The sequence below is a fragment of the Myotis myotis genome, unplaced genomic scaffold (assembly GCF_014108235.1).
Source record: "Myotis myotis isolate mMyoMyo1 unplaced genomic scaffold, mMyoMyo1.p scaffold_m19_p_21, whole genome shotgun sequence".
Lineage (NCBI taxonomy): Eukaryota > Metazoa > Chordata > Mammalia > Chiroptera > Vespertilionidae > Myotis > Myotis myotis.
In genome coordinates, this window is record NW_023416326.1 from 8,856,114 (window position 1) to 8,877,428 (window position 21,315).

Consider the following 21,315-nt stretch of genomic DNA (forward strand, 5'->3'; position numbering starts at 1 on the left):
GCTGGCCTGGTTTTGCTGGGACACCATATTGATCCAAGTAGTTGAGAATTTGTTAATGTCATCTGTTTACAATACAATAGATGAGGCTCGGTTTTCCTGTCTTGAGACCAAAGAACTAAGTTAAGGCATATTCACACTTGGCTTAGACTGCTACTAAACTTTTCACAGATATCTCTTCCAAGAACGGAAAATTCTGAAGGAATTCATAATCTATTAGGGAAACAGACACAAAAACAGATAATTATAAAAGAACAAAAAGGTGCAATGGCGGAGATGTGCTTTGATAACCCATAGTGCCCTGGGCCTTCTGTTGCAATTCAGCGTGGAAAGAATGTAAATTGTGATTTTTAAAAGCAGTCTATAAACCAAACAGGTTCAGTAATTTTATGAGTTTGGCTCAATTATCTTGGCCAAGGTTTTGATGGCAACTTTAGTGTGTAGTTTTGTGTATCTATGGAGCATGTTGGATTGCGGACAACCCAAGAATGATTGATGCTTTAGAACTGGCCTGATTTTTAGACGGCTAAGAAAATGGTTTTGTTTCAGTTCACTATCCTGTGCTACTGAAAAACTGTCCCCAGCCGTCCTTGGTATACACACTGATAGCAGAAACACTTGCTACAAATTAATTTTGAATTTAAATTCCATTCTGGTGCTATCTTAGAGTGTGTGAGGAAAAGGTTCTTGCCAAAGGCCCTGTTGCAATAGTTCTTGCAAAATAAGCACCTGCTGGTCCTTTCTTCAGTATACTGTTGAGACCAGCACATGACTCCTGCCTCTTGAATGGTGTCTGATGTGCCAGGGTGAGCCTTGGACGTCCACATGCCAGCAAATCTGGAGCTTCCATTCCCAACTCCAATCCTGTGAGTCTAGCTCACTTCATGGAGTTTCTAGATCAGAGTTTGGGTTGTGTTCCAGTTTCTTAATACTCCTTGGCACATCCGTCTGGAGACCTGGTCCCCTGCCTTGTTCCTGCTTCATTCTTCTCGCTCAGAAAGTAGAACTTACTACTTCTTTGAGACCTACTCCAATCTAATAAAACATCCTAGAACCACATTATGGGGCTGCATTCTTCAGAGACTCCTGATGCTAACGCTTCCACCAGATTAGCCCTTGGATGAGACCCACTGAACGACTTCTCTTGTCTATACTGCTTTGTGGGTGACAGTGGCAATTCTGGCCACCTCCCCGTTTCAGAGTCCCCAAGCTCATGATTCCCATAAGAATGCGGTCTTTCTGTCGACTTGTTTTACAATCCTAGATACCCTTGGAACGAAGACTGAAAGTTTTGATGAACATCTCTGCTGACATTGGAGGAAATACTATAACTACTGCTCCCTTTACTTCTAAGACGATAAGAGTGAACAGAAATGTGGTCATAGATGCCAGGCATGGCAGAGGCGGTGCAAATATTTCTGAGCCCCCCTATGTGGCAAAGGTGGTACTAAGCAAAAGGCATCTGTGGTAAAACAGACAGAAAAAAATAGCCACAAAAATATTTATGGTCTGGTTGGAGAGTTGGGCAAGTACAAAGGTAGCAATGGTGTAAGGTGTACATGCCGCCTGGTGCAAGAAGAGGGTATATGGGACATATGAGGGATTCCTAACCCAGTCTTAGAAGTTCATGGAAGAACCTTCATTAGAAATGACCATTACACTTTGACATAGGGATGAAGGCAATTGCTGAGTAACGTAGAAGAAATTGACAAGCTACAGTATTAGGGGGAAGGAAGCTATAGAAAGTAAACTATGCAAATTAACAAAGATGAGAGAAAATAGGATACATTTAGAGCACCAAACGTTTTTTCATTCTTATAGGATTACTAGAGGCCTGGTGCATGAATTCGTGCACCAGTGGGGTCCCTCAGCCTGACGTGGGATAGGGCCGGAACCAGCTCTCTGACATCCCCCAAGGGGTCCCAGATTGCGAGAGGGTGTAGGCCAGGCCAGGGGACCCCACTGGTGCACGATTGGGGCCAGGGAGGGACGCGGGAGAGCTTCAGGGCATGTCTGGTCCATCTCGCTCAGTCCCGATCAGTCGGAGCATCCGTCCCCTGGTGGTCAGTGCATGTCATAGCAACTGGTTGACCGGTCGACTGTCTGCCCCCTGGTGGTCAGTGCACATCATAGCGAGCAGTTGAGTGGCCTTAGCATATCATTAGCATATTATACTTTAGTTGGTTGAATGGATGATTGGACACTTAGCATATTAGGCTTTTATTGTATAGGATAGTCATTAGAAATACATAGTTATGTAAAATCAATTTAAAAATACACAGCACCCACCTGGCTAGTGTGGCTCAGTGATTGAAAATCAACCCATGAATCAGGAGGTCCCCAGTTCAATTCTTGGTTGGGGTACATGCCTGGGTTTTGGGCTCCATCCCTAGGAGGGGGTGTGCAGGAGGTAGTTGATCAATGTCTCTCTGTCATTGATGTTTCTATTTCTCTACCTCTCTCTTTAAAATCATATTTAAAAAAATACCCAGCACCCATAAGATTCATTTCTAAATTCTCCATGAGAGGCTGTTCAAAATATTTGTTATCTGCAAGTGTACCTAAACTCTTTTACTTCCTCTCTTATAATTGGTTTTGATGTTTAGTATACCATCTTAAAATTCATCTTTCTTAATCTCTTTGCCTTCCAGGTTTTCAAGGGCCCTGATGGAAGCAACAATGAAAATCCATAATGAAATGCTGTGGCTTAGCTTGGTTTGCTGTAACACAACAGTTGCTGACGGTTCTGATGGGTATGTAATGACAACTATGTGGGTGCAGTGGGGTAGGGTGGGGTGAGGGATGACATCCAGGAACAAGCTCCATTCCCCAAGTCAATGATGAAAATCTTACAAAAGATACAATGAGCCAAAACCCCCTCCTGAAGGAGACCTCTTGTTCCTCACTCGGAGAGTCAGCTCACATTTGTATATTTCCATTAGTGAGAAATACCCTCACGGCCACGAAGAGCCTCATCCGAAAGGCTGTTTTTATAGGATGTCATTGGCAAGTTGACTAGCTGAAGAGCATTCTAATCAGCAGTGTTGAAAGCCTTCCATAAATGAGCTAACTGTCACCAATGTTCCTTTTTTTTTTTTTCTGTCCCAAGTGGCAATAAAAGAGAACAAATAAAAAGAGAAAACTATAATTGGTCTGGTAATTGAGCCATGAAAATGTACTATAAAAAAATGGAAACTGAAAGGAAAGCCACAGAAATGGTGACATTCCAAACTATTCAACTAGCATTCCCAATAAGTCACCTGTTCATCCTGGCTGGCATACCTGAAAACTGTGTGTGTGTGTGTGTGTGTGTGTGTGTGTGTGTGTGTGTGTGTGTTTTCTCTCGAACGTTAAAGACATGTCAGCTACCCTTTGAAAAAGCAACAGAATTCACTTTGGATTTCCTCACTTCTCCAGTGGAATGTGAAGCCATACCTGAAAGGGCTGTCATGTTATTCACAGCACATTAATTTGGACCTTTGTCCTCATATCAGGGGAATAAAGAAAACCTTTTTCATTATAGCTGGATGAAAAGAAGATCCTCTGAAATGTTCCCTGCCTTGTCTGCCCCCAATTCTTTGTTTTCTACCTAATCCCTTATCAAAGGAAAATTATTAACAATTTGCCTTGTGGTTATCATTCTGCAATGATAACCTATCCTTACATAAAGAGAGCATGCCTCTGTCATACACTGCAAAACAAAACAAAACAAACAATAAACAAACAAAACAACCCACCAAGCTAGTTCCTGATAGGACCACTCAGCAGAAAAAGGAGGAAAATAGCTAGCAAAAGGAAAGGAAATATTTCATTCCAAGACCTAATTTGTCTTGGGGAACAGTAACTTCTGGGCACAGTATGTCTCTCTGACTAGTAAAATTTCTTAATCCAGCACATCAAGCACTGTGGATCATGAAAATGTTGAAAAATTAACCAATAGGTGAGCATTTATTTATCCAAATTCCATCATTGAAGCCAGTTCTAGATAGCTGGCCAGAGGACAATCAGTTAAAGTGCTAGATCCCTGATACAGGTTAGTGACATCCAGGTGTCCAGTCAATGAAGAAATCATCTGCAGATACCAGCACAGGGAATACCTCATTGTTTATTTACATCACCGAGTCCTGTTTATCACCTGTTGTGCTCCTTAGTCCATTCCTCTCTTCAGAGCACACCAAAAGTGTCTGACTTTTTAAACAAGATGTTATAGAGATAGTTCAGTGAAAGAGTAAAAGGGAGATTTCCTTCCAAGGCATGCACATATGCACAACCACCCAACAAGACCCGCCATCATTTCTTCACGATCCTATAAAAGGGACAAAGGGGAAGACAAATATTTATGGAGAGGGAGCTTTTTCTCATAATGGCCCCAATAAATATGTTTGTTGTAGAGACATAAATGTGGAGGGAAGACATGCAGGCCCGATGTTGAGGAAAGGCTGGAGGTTGAATACATTGGAGAAATTTTCAAGAGCTGTTCAACCATGTTAAAAATTATTACCCCTGTAATGCTGCAAGGACAGGGAGACCTATGGTGGCCCACTGAATGAGTTCTGGCCGTTCGAGTTAAAGTGCGTGGAGGCAGAAATAATTTACGTACCCAATTTTTCCAGCATGTCAACAACTGAAATTTCAAGGAGGAACTCATGTATCATGGGCATATGGGCTACTTGTTTATACGCACACATTCGTACTCGAGTATAGACATATACTAGAGCAGCGGTTCTCAACCTGTGGGTCGTGACCCCTTTGGGGGTCGAACAACCCTTTCACAGGGGTCACCTAAGAACATCGGAAAACACATATAATTACATATAGTTTTTGTGATTAATCACTATGCTTTAATTATGTTCAATTTGTAACAATGAAATTGGGGATCACCACAACATGAGGAACTGTATTAAAAGGGTCACGGCATTAGGGAGATTGAGAACCACTGCACTAGAGAGTCCCTGAAATTTGCTCCTTTTGTAGAAAGAAAGAAATAGAGAAGAGGAAAGTGCGTTGTCCAGTTCCCGTGACAAGATCCCTACCACTTCTCTCATATCCCAGAATTATTATCAGGCCATGAAAACAATTAAAAAAACACAGATATCCTGTGTTTAAGGATGGGGGGTAATTCCAGAATATGGGGTTCAAGAGAGTGGTTTGCTACAAAGCTACTTCAAACTTTATCCTCCAAGCAAATTACTACAATTATTAAAGCCAGAAGAATGTTTGGTTTTTTCTTCCAAATGATACTGCGTACCAGGAATAAGATAGTTAAAAATTCCAATTTCACTATGGAATGGGGTTGGTGTAAAATCCCTCTCTGCCTATGGCAAAATTTATTACAACTCTGAAAGCTCTCTGCCAATCACTATTATAATCACGAACCGGAACTACTATAGCAGGTCATATAACCAAGTCTTCAAGGAGAGGATGACAAGATGGATAGGAATTTAATGGATTTATGGTATTAGACAATGAAGAAAAATACCTGTCTGGACTAATCATAAACTTTTCTTTAGCTGCAATTAACCTCATGTTGAAATACTACATAGAGGCTATGTAAGCGATAGCACTTAAGGAAAATGATGAACGTGGAATTGTCTGGAGCTTTTTGGAATAAAGAACTCTTGAAAATGAACGTTTTCACCAAATAATATAACATTGTGCTTACATTTAGAGTGAGCTTCCAGGACTATTTTAGAGCATTAGTTCACAAGAGAGAGACTCCAACATTGGCCTCTGCACCAAAAACAGTGACCAAAACATATCTTTTGCTAAAAAAATGTTGGCTAAATAATTGAGTGGACATGTAAATCATAACGTTTTAATTAAAATAATTAACTATTTACTTATCTATAATTATTTAATTATCAATGATAATTATCATAATTAACATAGTAATATTTGAAATGAATAAAAAATGAAAGAAATTAAAGGATGAGGCAATGAGCTCCTTAGAACATCAATCTTACCTCTTGTTGCCACTATTGTCATTTTTTTCTTTTCATCCCCATTTTACATCCAACATTTGATACACTGTCTGGAACATAATGGGCCCTCAAACATTTGTTAAAAGTATATTAAATGCATATTCACAGACACACCCTCTGTGGTAAAAAACGATGTCTGATCCCTGACCCTACACTTTAAACCATGCTTCCATCTTTACTCATCTTCCCCAACACGGATTTGGTCCCCTAACAGCCAACAATCAGGAACTGTCTCCACCTGGGTGGGAGGGGAATGATCAGTTACACTTGGACAAAAGAATGCTTTAGCAGATTTCCATATTTCTACATTTTGGGTCCCTGACTCTCTCTACCTGATTTTTTATGTCAGCGGCTTGAGTAACCTTTTCATGCAGATAGTTTTTCAAATATCACCTCTAACTTATCTGTGTCTCAGCCTTGGACCCACAGTTTACCTTGACCTACATATGCATATGTCCTTTGACCTTTGATGGCATAAATATCTCCCCTACCACCAATTGAAAAATTTACACTGTTTCAACTCAATAATAGGAAGGGAAATCACTTGGTTTAAAAAGGGACAAAAGATTTGAACAGATAATTCACCAAGGAAGATACATAGCCAATATGCTACTAAAATGTCTTTAGTCATGAGGACTAATTTCCTTAGGACTAACTAAGGAAATTAAAATGAAAACCACAATGAAATGTCAACATATACCCACTAGGATGACTGAAATTAAAAAGTCTGAAAAGACCACATGTTGGCAAAGATATAGAGCAAGCAGAACTCTAGGGTGTCACTGGTGGGTGCAGAGTTTTCCTGTTACACTTAATTAAAAGATCATTTTTATGACAACATCGTATGAGGGGTGATAAAAAGATCGTAAATTGCTTCATGAGGTCACCAAGGAAGTTCCAATGCCCCATTAGTTTTCATTGTCCAGTCCCTAGATATCAACACTCATTTTTATCACAAAGTTCATAAAACATATGACCTTTCTGGTGACAGTACACAAATGTTCCCCCAAATCATATCCAGCTTGCTTCCCATCTTATGCTTATTACTGCCAAGGGCAGATGTAAACTACGGCTGATATTCTATTTCTATAAAATGAGGAAGTTCTGGAAAATTACAGATGTGCCTCGATCTCTGAAACTTAACGTGTTATTCTGTGACGATCACAACCCCCTATGTTTGATCATGGACCCACAGGCAAAAACATACATTGGGAAACTGTATCTAAGCAAAAATGCTGGTGAGGAGGGATGATACCATTTAGATAAATCATGTGAGTTTATTGTTTAGAATGGAAGGAAAGATTATTTTAATTTTGTTACTTAAAGATGTTATTCTACAAAGATACACTTTATTATAGTCATTAAAAGATGGCTTTACACCTTTTAAAAAATGGCTTTACACCTAGCCAGCATGGCTCAGTGGTTGAGTGTCAACCTAGGAACCAGGAGGTCACGGTTCGATTCCTGGTCAGGGCACATGCCCGGGTTGCAGGCTTGATCCCCAGTAGAGGGTGTGCAGGAGGCAGCTGATCCATGATTCTCATCATTGATGTTTATATAAAATGACTTTGTACAGTGTTAAAAAAAAAAGCTAAACTTGCAGCCATGATTTTATGAAAAACCCATCAATTTCCACAGAAGTGACTGGATTGCCTATGTCTTTGTTACATGGGTTTGGAGGCGCCTGCTTAATATGCAAAAATCCCAGTGCGAAGGAATTTCCCAAAGTCGGGCTCTCCAGAGTGGCTTTACAAAGCACTGGTTTCTAACGCCTTTATGAAAATGATTTTATTAAGACCTTCACTGAAAACCTTGATTTTTTTTTTTTTTTTATCGCCTGGTCCGCTCCTCTTTCCCAAAGAAGTGATCAGCCCAAACTGTCTGTATGCAACAAAAAGATAAAAATTTCAATTAGGCCCAGTGCTGTTGTGGGCAGAGCACATGAGAGGGCTCCGATAACCCACGTTACACACTGATGCCTATCAGCGCCGAGACCACTGCTGAGCCTCGTTCCAGGCCCCTTTGTCGGCTTGGCAGCCACCGCACCCAATAAAGGCCTAATCATATTAATGTATGCCCCCATCAATTATACATTCAGATTCCCCCGATAGCTTGTCAGGTTTTATTCACCATTTCCCCCAAAATACGCCTATTACAGTTACTATGCAAATAGTAGCACTGTCAGAGACGGAGATTTAAAAGAATATTACTTAAAAGAGGAGGGCTTCCTTAATTTATAAATGTTGTATTATATGTCAGACATCTGCTGGCTTTAAAATCAGGTACAGCGTTAAGGTGGATGTCACATGAAGGACTTTCAGGAAAGGGGGAAACCTTCCCAATCCCTTTGTCATGTTTAATAGTTCTTTAAACCAAACTTTGGTCTGTCTCTCTACGGCATCTTGGATATTTTTATTTGAAGCAGTCATTTATTCTTGTCTCTCAAATAAGAAGCATGGATTAGAGGAGACTTTAAAGGTACTATCCTCTCGCTGGCTTTTGCTGTGTGGTCGAAGGTCTTATTATTTTTTTAAGTATATTTTTATTGATTTCAGAGAGGAAGGGAGAGGGGGAGAGAGAGAGAAATATCAATGATGAGAGAGAATCATTGATTGGTTGCCTCTTGCAGACCCGCTACTGGGGATCGAGCCCACAATCTGGGTATGTGTCCTGACTGGGAATCAAACTGTGACCTCCTGGTTCATAGGTCAACGCTCAACCACTAAGCCACACCAGCCGGGCATGGTTGAAGGTCTTAGGGAGGGGTTCTTGGTGCGTCTGTGTACTGTCTTTCGGGTGATATGTAAAGCACGTGAGGAGGCAGGTATAGGGTGCCAGAGCATAGTGGGAGAATCCTCTCTATAGGCAAGGCATGAGCGAGTCTTAGCACCCCAGGAACCAGGAGTACTGGGCACAGTTATGCATTAAAGAATAATTCAGAACATTAGATTCTGGTGTCGGGCAGCGACTTTAGCTGGCAGGGAAGCAAATCAAGTCTAGCTCTGTGGCTCTCTCTCTCTCCCCCCCCCCCTCACCTTCCTTCTCTCTTTTGTCTCCATGCCCCAACCAGCCACCTACTCATATCTGTGCTTATAGGACTTTGCAGACAACTAGTCCTTGATGACCTAATTCTGTATCAGCTTACAGCTGAGACTTCCCAAGAAGAGAAACAAAAATGGGTCCCTCTGTGGGTGACCTGAGTGGTGACCTAACCACTCTATGGAGGGCTGGGGACATTGGGACTGTTAGAACTTGTTGACCAGGGGACAGTCCTTCATTCATTAAACGAAAACAAAGCTCTACAAAAGAATATCACTGGGAGAGTGAAAAATAATTTATAATACTGGGGCCATTTAATTCATGTACTTACTCAACGAAACCTGAGTACCCATAATGTTCTTACTGTGCAATCTGCTAGACAAAGGGCGATGCGTGTGTAAATCTGTGGTGCGCAGCCCTGGCCTCAGGGAGACCCCATTCTAGTGTGGGCCAGGTGACTAAGCTAACAGCCATAGTGCCATCTTATCACTGGTGATTCAAAGTCCTTCGTTGTGATGATCTTACTACGGGAGACCTGGGCAGGAAAGCAAGTACCAGTTGAAAAACCTATAAATACATTAAAAAAAAAAAAAGACAGAGACATTAACCTAATATGAGTCTTCAAGGTCTGAGGACAAGATTATTTTGGTTTCCAAGTTTGCCAGACTTTAGCTCTTAAAACTATTATATTGTTTTCTAAGCAAGAAAAACAACTTGGGTCAATAATAATTAGGCTACCTGTCTGTCGCTCAGACCTTGAAAGTAAATAAGCCAGCACAAAGCCTGCCCAGTTTTGATGTCCATAAGCAGGAAGGCATCGCTGCTTCTGATGACAGAATGAGATGGGAAAATTATAAAAGGACTGAGCCCTCATCCCAAGGAGGTGCTATTGGGGTTGGTTTATTTTTTTATTGAGACTCAAATCAATCCCTTCTTCCATTTTCTCCTAACAGAAGCCTGAGCAGGGGTGCTGTAGACAGGAGCTACATTTCAAAACAGAGAGCCCCGCCCGGACAGTGAGAATGATCTGCCTCGGCACCAGAGGAGTGACGGGAGGTTAGTGCTCCTTCCTTTTTGCCCACTATACCCAGTGAATTGTTCTCTTTTTTAAAGAATGGTTGGAGTTTGATGAGAAGCAGGTTATTTACATAATCTCAGAGTGTCTTCCGTAGATTATTTATACATTTAAAACAGTAACTTTTAATAATAGGGGCACCTAGCAGACATACCTGAACCAGGGTTAGCATCACTGATATTAGGAAATACTGCCATCACTCAGTGAGGCACTGGGAAGGACACGGCATCCCTTCTGGAGTACTCCTGCCAAAAAGAAAGACGCCAAATCTAATCATATGGAAATATCCGATAAAGCCATATTACAGGGCATTCTACACAATTAGTGTCCATACTCTTCAGAAATGTCAAGGTTAAGGTGCCGAGAGGCAGGGGATGCGTTTTAGATTACAGGAGACTGAAGCTGTATGACAACTAGCTGCAATGCACAGCCCTGTATTGGATTCTGGACTGGGGGAAGGGAGAGGGGCTCGCTATGAAGGATATTATTGGCACAACTGACAAATTTGAAAATGGACTATGAACTAGATAACAGCATTGTATCAGTGTTAAACTTCCTGATTTTGATGATTATATTCCAAGTATATGAGAGAATGTCCTTATTCCTAGTAAATACATACTGAGGTATTTAGGGGCAGAGCGATGCAACCATTCTAATGTTTAAATAATGAAGGGGAAAATTCATGTATTTGTAAAAATTTACACTTACAAAATTTACATATATAAAATTTACATATGTCAAATGTTACATATATAGATTTATAGGTATGTAAATGGTATGCAAATGTGGCAAAGTGTTCATTGGTGACTCTGGGGAAAAAAGAAAACCTGAGAGTTCCTTGTATTTTGGCAACATTTCTCTACGTTTAAAATTCAATGAAAATGAAAAATTTAGGAAATATGTGCTTATTGTTGAGCACTGAATTTGATCAGTGCCCTTGTGTGGGCCAGGTGGGATTACGGTAGCGATTTTTTTCTGCCTCTGGATGGCTTGGGGTCCATGCCAGCAGCACCACAGGGGCAATAATAAGAGTCTACACAGAGACTGTGAAAGTGCAGGAGGAGGCTCCTAACTCAGGCTTCCCAAGGTTGGTGATCCTTAAACTGCCTTAAAGGACGAAGGAATTAGCCAGGCAATGGAGGGCCATCGGTGGTGGCAGTTTCTGCAAAGGCAGGAGATGGTGTATCTCTTTTGCCCCTAAGATCTGTTGTCTGCTCGTCCCTTCTCTGTGTCCGAGAGGCCAACCTCCATGCTGCATCACTTGGGCTCCCTTGCCCTTTGTCTTCCAGCGGTTTGACCAATGGCATTGCGCGACCTCGGTAAATGACAGGGGTTTTGATGGCGCCTAAGGAAAGCTGCTCCTGTTACCTGGCCCACTTTGTAGTTCCAAAGTCCCCCAGCTTTCAGGATCCCTACTTATCCCTCCTGTTTCTTCAGTCCTACAGTGGCGATATCTTCCTGCTATTGTCCCTGCTATTGTCCCTCACCAGCCTTTTGGTTCCCCTAATTGCCCTGAATTAATAATTCCTCATTTAATTATTTTCAGTTAAATTCATGTAAGTGTGCCATGGGTTTCCGTCTAGGACCCTTCCTAAACCACCAGGTGTGGCTGAAGCAGGAGGTGCGCGGGGAGGGGGGGGGGCAGATGGTGAGTGATGAGGCTTCCACTGGGCGGGGGCTGGACCAGAAAAGGCCAGCGTTGGCTCTTGTCCTGATATTTACTGTTACGATCCAGACGTTACCAAAAAGACACTTCTGTGTGGAGAAGAGAACTCTGCAGGTAGCTAGCCTGCAATTGCATGACCTTGGTAAGTGAGTTAGTCGGCCTGAGTTCCATCCTCATTTATGAACAGAGATTAACCTCCTGGGGTTAATGTGAGGAACAGATGGGGGTGGAGCCCCAGTTCCAGGGCCACCTTCTCAGAAGGCTTCTCTGACCATGTCAATCCCACCTGACTTCTTCCTCCCTTAATGTCTGTTTTGCGTAGAGTTACAACCCAGAGTATACGCCTCATTGTTCATAATTATTTTGTGTATGCATATGTATATCTGTTTGCTGATTTTCCAGCTCGATTTTAAACTGTTCTAAATAGCCGTATCTTACACAGCTTTGACTCTCTTTGTATTGAGCACAGTGACGGTTAAATAACACTTGTTCATTGATAAATGGAGAAAAATGATTTTGAGTGTCCTAGCACTGAAGGGCACATTCCTAATCGTTGTTTATTCCTCTTTCGTCGTTTATGACCTCTTCCCCTCTATCATAGTATTCTAAAACCAAAATGAATGAAAAATTTTCCTTCCCTCCTTCCATCCATCATCTCTGTTAGCACCTGCTCTATGTAAATAGCCATAGCCATTTTAGATCTGTCCCATTAACTATAAGCATTCAGAGAGGGGAATTTGGAAGGGTGTACAGTTCCAAAATGAAGCTATATTTGTGCTACCCCAAAGGGCTGGGTGAAATGACAAAGCAAAGATCGGATCTAGAGGGGGCACAATGAAGTCCTCTCGGTGTCTGTGTAAATTTTTTATTTCCTTTGCTAAAGTTATTTCAATAACTTCTCCCCCTCCATCCTCTGTGGTACTAGGTCTTTCCACTTAACAAATTTCTCCTTCAAGAGAAATGAGGAGCTTAAAATAAGTAGCACTAGAACTAACATTACCATAGCACTCGATACTTTTCTCACATTGTCTCATTAATGCTCAGGGCACCCGCGAGGTCACTAATAGGATGATTATCACTTCTGGAAAAATTAAAATACCAAGGAACCGAGAGGTTAACTGAGTTCCCTACTCCCTACACACAGAGTTATTGTTGGAAATTGTAAACGGAACTTATTCTAAGATTCAGCCTGGTTTTTGTGGTTTCTTACACCCCTTTAAATGCCTTCTCTAGTGAAAAAATATATATTGATACATAAAAATAACCCAGGCATGTGCCCTGATTGGGAGTTAAACCACGACCTTGTGGTTCATAGGTCAATGTTCAGTCACTGAGACACACCAGCCAGGCCTGATCTAACTTTTCAAGCATAGCCATATCCAGGGCCCTTCCGGGGCATTGTTAATTAACATACATACACATATGTATGTAAATATAAATATATATATTTATATATATACATATATATGTGTATATAAATATATATGCAGTCCTTGCTTCAACTCTCCACTAAGCCTTTTATTCATACAGACATACACACCCAGAGTAAAACTTCACATATAAATCCACTGATAGTAAACAACAACAACAACAGAAAAGATTAGAAATAGTACAGTATTCATCTTTAGGACTTTCTCACATCAAACCTTCATATTAGGAACAAGTTTTTATTTTTTTACAATCAACTGAGGAATGGCTGACTGCCTATTTTGAATCCCCAAAATTTGGTCCCCAGATCGATGCATAGAGTTGGTCAGGGTGAGTTACCACTCTCAGTACAATCACACCAAACAGAGCAGCTGATACGCCAGGCCCTTCCATTGTGTAGAATGCAGAAGGAAGCCAGGGCCAGCGAGCAGGAGGGAGCAACAAGATCTCCCGGCTCTAATGCTCCTGCTGAAACCATTTGAAGTAGCGTTTTCTATAAGCTGCTCTGGGAAACCGTGGTGAGGAGAGATGCTCCACAAGAAAAGGATTTCATGGTCAAGCAAGTTTAGGAAACAGCGACTAGTATGTCTCCCTCTAGGATATTCTTCATGTACCTTCGCCCATTGCAGACACTGCAAAGCCTCAGAGTGAAGCAACCTACTTAATTTTGTCTAAAACAGTATCTCCTAAACATAGGGAAGTATGGCATCTTGTCTTGTAACATTCCTTTGGGAAATGTTGGTGAACAAATTTTAGTTTGGTCTTAAGACTACTGATCTAATTTTTCTTTCCTTTTTTTTTTTTTTAAAAAAATACAATTTTATTGATTTCAGAGAGGAAGAGAGAGGAGGAGATAGAAGCATCAATGATGAGAGAGAATCATTGATCGGCTGCCTCCTGCAGGCCCCCTACTGGGAATGGAGCCTGCAGCCCAGGAATGTGCCCCAACTGGGAGTTGAACCATGACCTCCTGGTTCATAGGTCGATGCTCAATCACGGAGACACATGGCCGGGCCTGATCTAACTTTTTAAGCATAGACCTATATCCAGGGCCTTTCTTTGTCATTGTTGATTAACATAAGGGGAACCTCAAAGCGCTTCGAAAATTCCAAGAGAAAGCAGTTATGACAAAGAGCCTCACTGCTCCTCAAAAGAATAAAGGCTATTTGGTAAGAATTTACTAGAGTCAAGTAGCAGGGAGGTTCCACTGTGCACATTTACACACCAAGACTCCCCACTGAAGAGAGATGCGTGCTGTGGTACGTCTAATTAATGACCCTCCTGACACTGTTCTTTTCTGTCTTTTGGGGCTGTGCTTATTGCCAGTACATCTCAGAGGCTGTATTTTCCTGTGAAAATGGTGTGTGTGTGCGTGTAAATCTCGGGTAGTAATAGCATTGCTCTATAAGAAAAGCTGATGCATTGGACCAGGGGTTCTTTCCAAACCTGTATTGCATCTGTGCTATTGTACCAAGAAATGAGTGTCTGTCCTGCCCTTTGCTTTCTTCTAAGTGATGTGTTTTTTGGCTTTACTGTCATCTGGAGCCCTGTTTTGGAGGGCAGAAGAATGCTTAGGTCATGCTTAGTTTTTATAGCCTCATTTAGTGGAAATGGATCCTTTGGGCCTAGTCTATGCCCGTTGCCTAAATTTAAAGTTCCTTTTCTGGCTGTTGGCTTAATTTATATTTGTTGATGGCGCTATGAATGCAAATAACCACACGGGTGACCTTTAGGAGACTGTAAGCGCGGAACTGGTTATAGGAGTGACTTGAAACAGAAAGGGATTTTGACATATTTTTAGCATTTTTGCGAATACCTTTTTCATGAGGAAGGGAGTGTTTCATCACCCAGTAGGTATTTTGGAAACACATAAAGAGCCACTCTGTAGTACCTGGTCGGGGGTTGCAATACCTCAGCCCTGATGAGTGATGCAGCGAAAGGAAGCCTGAGGACTACAGAGCCACCAGAATGGTCTGTCTGTTCAGTCATTTTATCACATTTCTTCCGATCCTGGCAGGTCTGCATCTCTCCCTAGAACGAGAGCATAATTAGGACTGAGTCATGACCTAATGTGAAGTGATATGTGAGAGAAATAAATTGTTTCTTCATGATCTCAGAGCTCCTGTTGGGGAATTCAGTCCAAGAATCTGTCCAAAATGATGCCTTGGCTGCAGCTAATAATGAAATCAGGTACATGAAATACCTGCTCTTTTATCAGAGATTAGCTCTCTCTGTGGTTCCAAAATTCCTACTGGGTGACTAGACAGTTTCCTTCCTCAAGAAAAAGATATTTGCAGAAGCGCTAATAATGAAAGTCACCCCTTGTCTGGAGTCCTTAAATTTTTACTCTGCTCCATCCATAGAGCTGGTTCCATTAGTCTACATATTTAAAATGAACACAGCTTATTTCAAATATAAACATCTCTCATTTAAATATCAATTTTGAAATAAGAAGGAAATGACACCTTTGCACAATCACGTGGGAAAAATCACGTGGGTATGCCTGAAACTTTCATTCATGTTTCTCTCACTCAAAATCGGTGTGACCAGCCGGCTTGACTCAGTGGTTGAGCCTAGACCTCTGAACCAGGAGGTCACGGTTGGATTCCCACTCAGGGCTCATACTCAAGTTTCAAGCTCCATCCCAGGAGGGGATGTACAGGAGATAAATAATTCTCTCTCATCATTGATGTTTCCATCTCTCTCCTTCTCCCTTCCTCTCTGAAATCAATAAAACTGTATTTAAAAACAAAATAAAAATCTTTTTAAAAGATCTGTGAGAGTCATAGCCTTTCCATCCCTCCTCTCCTCTCCTCACAGCAGAGGCCACTTCCCCAGCGTATCACTGAGTCCTGCTTCACTGTTTGAGGGTCAAACTTCACTTTAAACAAGAGCTTCACCCAACATCTTAGAATCCAGTATTGCCACTGGGGCGCTCCCGTTTCAAAGACTGGTGTCACCACGCAGCCCCTGTCGCAGTAGCCACTTTACCTCAGTCTTAAGGAATGGGTGCGTTGGCTTTCTCACAGGTTGGAGGCGATGCGGATCTCTGAAGTCTGCCCAGTTACCTAACTATTGGAGGGGCACGTGGACTTTCTCTCTACTTCCCAACACCTGCCACTGTGGGGCTCTCACCATCTCCTGGATTTCCCCCACACTCCCCTTGGCTTGCGAGGTGATTGGGTCAGTTTAAGCATTCCAGCCGTGTTCTGTGACAGCAGGGGTTTCATCTGTAACAAAGTGGATATTCTAGGACAAAAGAGCACCTGACTAGGAAGTAGAAAATAGGGGCTCCAGTCTTAGTGTCTCCTAAGAAAGCACACTCACTTCCCTGATCTGCAGTCATATCTCAATGGGAATAGTAGTCTCTGCTTTGCTTTTGTCACGGAATTTCTATGAAGATCAAAGAGATAATGAATGTGAATTTTGACAAGTATAAGTCACTGTATACATAAGGCATTATTATCATATTTAAACGACGTAAATGAATAACTCCAAAGGAATATTACTGCTATTTGAATACATTTCACTGTGAAAAGACAGGACATTATTGTACATAAACATTGAAGATATTTGTGCTTTTGATGCTCTTGGGGGCTACTCGTCTAGTGTTGCCCACAAGCAATCATTTTCTTATTCGATTTGTTTCTCTTCCTGTCCCCAAAGCTCCTTCCAAAAGTGGTTAAAGCTCCCAAATAAAAGATAACCTCTGTAATAAAGATGATCTCTCTCCCCGACACCGCTTCCCACCAAAAATGTAATTGTGAGTTGCAGAATTATGTCCAGAGAGTGTAGAAATATTTATATAACTTGTAAATATAAGATAATATTTCGGCTTGATTATTTAAAGTCTGATAAAAATATAGATAGATAGATGATAGATTAATAGATAGATGGATAGATAGATAATAGATAGATAGATAGATAGATAGAGCCAAAAGAAGTTGCAGAACATTACAGAGGTCTCACCTACCCATCATCTAGATTCCCACCATAGGCTTATATAACAACAGCCTGCGATCAAAACCAAAGATATTTATATGGGAAGAGTTAAACAGACTCCAGAAGGAAAACTGAAGACCCAAGTATGAGGAGTAATGCGGAATTAAAGGGAACTTTTAGAAAGAAAGATAAAAACCAAGAGTCAGTGGTCTTCCCAGAGCCCTGATGGAGGGGAAGGCATGGGCATCTGTTTGTTAGAAGAGAGAAGACAGTTTACAGTCCCAATGTGGAATGAAGGTATTCAAGGCTGGGTCCAGAAAGACACATTTCTTCCGTTTCTCAGTGACCTAGAAGGATGTAAGAGCCATCGTTAGGTTTACACGGGAGGTGCTGAAAAGCAAAAGGGGTGGTTCCAATGTGTGCTGTACACAAGAGCTGAGCAAATTGAATGGACTTGCATTCAGATCTTCTAATCCTAACTTGTCTATTTCATGTGGTGGTGCTCCCGGGGGTGTCAGCCATCTATGTGAGATGTGTGGGCCACTTGCCCCAGGACCAAACACCATGGCTGGAGACAGTGGTGCTGCACAGTAGGGAAGTGTATGGGGAGAGAAAAAGGTGGAAACAATGTGAAGGGCTCAGCCCTGAGAGGAGGAAATCCTAATCCTTTTGGCAAGCGGTGAAGCAAAATCCATTTTCCCAGACGGAACATGTTCTGTGTGCCAACAGCCAGGGGCCATCCTTCCTTCTAACCTCAATGAAGGTTCCTTCTTTTTTTTTAAAATATATTTTATTGATTTTTTACAGAGAGGAAGGGAGAGAGACAGAGAGTTAGAAACATCGATGAGAGAGAAACATCGATCAGTTGCCTCCTGCACATCTCCCACTGGGGATGTGCCCGCGCAACCCAGGTACATGCCCTTGACCGGAATCGAACCTGGGACCTTTTAGTCCGCAGGCCGACGCTCTATCCACTGAGCCAAACCGGTTTCGGCGGCAAGGGTTCCTTCTTAAAGCAGCCCAGGTTGAATGTTACTGCAGCCAACCAGTCACAACCAACTTGTACGAAAAGCAAAAACGCACTCAGCATTCCAAGATGACAAAAGAACCTGAACTTTGTCTTCACTTCTATCCCTTTCTTTAGTCGGAACCACCGATTCAGTTGATAAATAATTTCTAAATTCCTCCGTTTTCCTTAGAATAACAAAGAGCTGGAGAAAAGTGGCATTTCTGGCTTTGATGCCCATTAGGCGATTTTTACATCCTGACCTTGTTTATATATTTTCAGACACCATGTGCAGAACTGTGGACTCAGTCAATAATATAATCCAATCATCAATAAGACACAAACTTCTTGTTTATTAATACATGATTAAAAATGTATATGATAAAGATATCGACTGGAACCAAGCGTGTGGGTGACAAGAACAATTATGTGTACCCAGCAAAAGTCGATAGTCTGTTTAAAAGTCACAATACAGCCTTTTCTTTTTCAATTTAAAGTCCACCAATGGGGCTGGGTTGTCTTTTATTTTATATCTGAGCTTACTTTTGTAACTTTAATTCATTGAAGAAACATTGGTTGTAAGCTCCCTGGATCTGTACCCACAGTAGGCTCTTACCCAGAAAAATCCTTGCCTACCAGGGGCCACACTTATTGGCGAGTATGGAAAACTGCAGAGTTTCCAGCAAGTTCACGTTTTCCTGCCCCAATACCGGTTCCTAAGGTTTTAGCCCTTTGGTTTCTAGTCCTGTAAATTGTAATGATCTGTATTCAGTTGTCTGTTTCTCTAATTTTGGGGAGGGCAGCAGCTTGTACTGTGACCCTACTTCTCCGACAGATCCAACCAGAGTTGATGGTTCCGTTTTTCCAGCTTTTTACTGTTGATCAGACCCAGGGCTGATTTCTGAGCTCCTTACATTCTGGACAGCGATGGTTGGCTTGGACCACTCATATAAACTAGCTCATGCTTCTTAGAAATGAGTATAAATACATGTCCACAGAATTAAGTACTGACTTAATAAAACTTCTGCCAGCTTTTTATACTGGAATCTACTGAATCAAGGGTAACCCAGGGTGATAGTCTGTTTTATCTTTGTTGGCCTTTATATTTCATATTTCAATGATATTATGACCTGTAACAAAGAAGAGGTCTTTGAGAAAAAAACTAGAATTATTCTGTAAACATAATCAAGAGATGAGCAAATAAAGAATTCCCTCAGATTCCCCCCCGCCCCCAATACACACACACACACACACACACACACACACACACACGTACACACATATCCTGAAGTCTACTGACACCATTAATACATCTGAAAATGTTCACTATCAAAAGGCAATGGACATAGACATTGTGGCCGTGGGGGCTTGTCCAGGATGGAAATAGCTGGGGGCGGGGGGGTCAATTGGGGGAAAAGGAGACATATGTAACACTTTAGACAATAAAATAAATAAATAAATAAAAATTTTAAAAAGCCAATCTGGGGTGTTGGGCACATGGTGAGCACACAGTTCTTGTAAATAGAAACCCCTGCCTGAAACATATATGTTCATGTTAGCCAATGTCACCCCAATCAATTTAATAAATATTAATCCAATCTGAAGGCAAGTTAACAAATTTTTTTTTTAGCTTAAAGATAAAGTAATCCATATTAAGCAGTAGCTTCTGATTTGTAAAATGTTAAAAGATATACCAATATCCAGGCAGGTGCAGTGTTTTCTCCATCTTTTCTAAGCTCTGCTGAAGCCTCCACTAGACATTTTTGCTTCCTATCCCTGCTTTCTAATACATCTTGCCAGAAATAATTCATTTGGATTGCAGACCTATATGCCATCTCTTCTGCACTTACGTAATGCTGCAAGTAAGACATGCACTTTTTAAAAAATATATTTTTACTCAGAGAGGAAGAGAGAGGGAGAGAGAGACAGAATCATCAATGATGAAAGAGAATCATTGATTGGCTGCCTCCTGCATGTCCCCTACTGGGGATCGAGCTCACAACCTGGACATGTGCCCTGACCAGGAATGAAACCCTGACCTCCTAATGCATAGGTTGACGCTCAACCACTGGGCCACACCGGCCAGGCAAGATATGCACTTTTGAAAATAAATATTTTTCTTTGGTTTGCACAAATTCATCAACATTCTTGTTTGTTCCTCTTGTCCAGGGCTGGGCAGGGTTGGGGGATGTCCTTTGTAGCCCTTGAGCATGAGTACAATGAACCACAAGATCAATTCTGCACATTGTCTTACACTAAACAACTAAACCAGCCTTAACAATTGGCTGTTCTAATTATCCCTGAAATAATTAATTGAGTGATACAATGCAGCTGATTAATTTTTTTTCCATCATATCATACCAAGCAAGTGTTTTACTTCTCTCTGCATTGTACTGAATTACTGTTTTAAACCTGAAGAGTTAAAAAAAAAACACAATTTTGGGGCAGTGGAGTGCAGGGGGAATTTGTTCTGTGATATCTAAGTCATCTAGGATTCTACTGGATGGCAGAGTGAAACTTTGGTGAGGTCAGACCAGCGCACTGGTGGTATTTGCAAACATCTGGAAAGAAGACATAAAAATAGATTATTATTTAGGCTCATGCATATTTATGTGTCATTGTGCATGCACATTTGTGCAGTGCTACATATTAGTTTCTGGTATTTTAGAAAAAAATAGATGGCCCTAATTATTGTCACTTCATTATTTCCTCTAAATACCTTCTCTGGTGATTAAGAAATAACTACAAAAATGGCAAAAAAAAACAACAACAAACCATAATATCCCTAGTAAGATTTCTTTTTTGGTCATCATGATTTCTGATAAAAATTTTTCTGTGTGTGTGTGTGTGTGTGAGATTTTTGTTTCAGTTTTGTTTCAGTATAGGTAATATGCCTATAATATACCTGCACTCTGAAAATCTGAGCCTAATTATTCTCAAATCCACAAAAAAATCTGAGTGTGAGCAGAAATAAGAGGTGATGTTTTAAAATGTGAGGATGGGCCCTGGCTAGGGTGGCTCAATTGGTAGGAGAGTCACCCCCTACACCAGAAAGTTGCAGATTCATTTCCTGGTCAGGGCACAAACCTAGGTTTCATTTTGATCCATGGTTGGGGGACACATGGGAGGCAACACATCAGTGTTTATCTCTCTCTCCCCTCCCTTTACCTTCTCTCTAAAA